Here is a 2,927-nt window from a genome sequence, read left to right as displayed (position 1 = left end):
CTGCATTGTGTCAGCATCCCTTCTTGAACCTTACTCTGTTCGGCACCCTTAGGCCGCACGGGGCGCCCCCTACCCGCATCTTGAGCCGGTTGTTTAGGAGGCCCTAGGTGGGAAGACACCTCAGTGACCATTCAGTCCAACAAGCGCCGAGCTTGAGTGTGCCAAGTCTGAACCCGGGTGGGAGCTACAGGGAGTGTCGAGAAGGGGTCAAGCTAACTTCGCCTCTGACCCGACCTCAGTTTCTTCCTCCGTAAAACGAAGCCGGTGGATTCAACGAGCCCTAAGGGCTCTCCCAGGGCTACTCCTCAACTGGCGGAAACTGCTTTGCTGTTCAGTTGTGTCCTACTCTATGACCCCATTTGAGATTTTCTCGGCAAAGGTACTACAGTGGTTTGCCATTTCCTTTTCCGGCTTATTTTACAAATAAAGAAACTCAGGTGAACAGGGTAAAGTGCATTGACAAAGGTCACACGATTAAGAAAGTGTCTGAGGAACAGCTAGGTGGCACAGGGGATCGAGCACCAGCCTTGAATTCAGGAGGACCTGTGTTCAAGTTTGATCTCACACTTAACACTTCCTAGCTGTGTGACCCTGGGCAAGTCACTTAACCCCAGCGGGGGGTGGGGAGGAAGAAAGTGTCTGAGGCCAGATTTGAACTGTAAAAGAGGTGGTTGTTCTGGCCACCTAGCTCCGCAGTTGTGCTAGAATATCTTCTCGATATTCTGAATGGTCAGTGGAAGCAGGAAGAGAACAATAATCAAGGCTCAGCAATTCCTGCCTAGGCCAGGAAGACCAGTCCAGTGGATCTGCAGACTTCCTTTTCTAACCTCAGTTTACAAGTTGACTTTGTTTCCTTTTCTCTCATTCTTCTTATTCCTCCCCAGCATTCTTTATGAAGTGGGACCCATGAAAGTAGTCTCGGCTCTTTTCAAATTATCCCCCACCAGTGAGTCTGGCTCTCCTTTGGCAACATCATAAGCTAAGTGCATAAAAACTATTTTCTCCTGAAAAAGATCATAGCCTCTCCCAGCCTTCCTTAATACTAGTGAGTTTCTGTTCCTGAAAAAAAAATAAACAAAACTATAACTCTGGCCCCCGCTGGCCAGGATTAGTGCTGTGACTAAACTGATTATAACTGCAGGCTGGGTAGAGAAGGTTAGTAACCCAGCCAGGATTTGTACCTAGGTTATCTAGCCTTCTAGCCCCAGGGACATCTCCACTCCTATTAAGGCCCTCAACCGAAAGCAAAGGGGCTTTGTATCTTTCCAAAGGCAGCCCAAGATGGGCCATTGAGCCAAAGATTTGACCAGGTGCAAGGCCAAGGAAGGAAAAGAACGATACATTGAAATCCTAGGCATTCATCCTGGAAATTGGGAGTAGAAGTACTGGACCTATGTTACTGAATGACTTAAGGCATGAGACAGGCCCGTTTAGGCTGGCAGTGATTTCATGTGGTCACACTCCAACACTCCTTCAAAACTCTTAGACACTATGCCACACATTTCTTTATTTGGGTTAGGAGGTTTCTTTGCCTGGTTGGAAGGGGATAGACCTACATGAACTGATGCTGAGTTAAGTGAGCAGAATCAGGACATCATACACAATAACAAGATTATGTGATGATCAACTGTGAAGAATGTGGCTATTGTCAACAATTCAGTAATTCAAGGCAATTCCAGTAGACTTGGGATTGAAGATGCCATCCACATCCAGAGAGAGGGCTATGGATACTGAATATGTATCTCAACATAGGATTTTCACCTTTTTTTTTTCCCCTCCAGTTTTTTTTTCCCCTTTTGGTCTGATTTTTCTTTCACAACATGACAAATGTAGAAATACTTTTAAAAGGATTGCACATATTAGACTGCTTGCTGTCATGAGGGAGAGGAAAGATAAGGAAGGGAGAAAAAAATTTAGAACATGAAGTTTCACAAAAATGAATGTTGAAAACTATATGTATATTTGGAAAAAGAAAATACTAGGCCAAGCACAGTGGCTTTGTGATCTTTTTGAATAAGACCAGAGATGGAAATCAAGCCTGGGCACTAGACCAGACACTACTGTTGCCAACAATAGTCATAAATAATAAAAATCGCTCCCATAGTGCTTTGAGACAGGGAATGGACTATCCAGGATCTTTGGTGATCCTTCCAGCTTTCCTTTTGGCAAACTTCATCTCCACTTGAGTTTGTGGAGGGTAGCTACAGCTGGGATATTCACATCTGTTCTGACTTGCAAGGGCCCATCAGCCTGAGGAGGATGCCTGTGGAGGAAGCAGTTGATCGTTTTGGACCCCCCCTGAGGTCTATATTGAATGGGGAGGGGGGTCGAAGACATGGACTCAAGTCTTGCTCATGACATTTAAGATCTGATGGAGAGACCATCTAATCCAATTCTCTCATTTTACAGAAGAAATCGAAGCATGGAAAGTGGATAAGTCTTGCCTGGTGTTCCCAAGGTGAGAAATGGCCAGGAAGGGGTTTTAACCTGTGTTCTGAAAGATAATCCAGAACTCCTCTAGATCCAAGATATTGCCTTGAAACCTGTAAGTTTGGGCAAATCACAATAACTTTCTTGGGAGTGAGACTTTTTATCTGTGAAAGGGAGAGAGGAATGCCATTGTCTGCCTCCCATCACACTCATAATGAGGAAAGAGCTATAACAATAAAAGCTATTATTTTCAGGGGAGGCTCCCCCTTGAAAGTAGGCAACAAGGCCTGTGGATGATGGATTCCAGAGTTTCTGAAATCTGAGCAAAATCAATATGCACACATCTATTGTAGACCAATAGTGCACTTGATGGGGGGTTGGGAGAGGAGGCACTTTACCAAGCTAGAGTTAAAAAATCTTGAAAAGGGAGATGGTCTGTGTATCTTATGCTAATATGATATGGGGAGTTCTTGCTTCCAACTAAATAGTGACAAGAT

The sequence above is a fragment of the Sminthopsis crassicaudata genome, chromosome X (assembly GCF_048593235.1).
Source record: "Sminthopsis crassicaudata isolate SCR6 chromosome X, ASM4859323v1, whole genome shotgun sequence".
Taxonomy (NCBI): Eukaryota; Metazoa; Chordata; class Mammalia; order Dasyuromorphia; family Dasyuridae; genus Sminthopsis; species Sminthopsis crassicaudata.
This window is presented reverse-complemented; position numbering follows the sequence as displayed.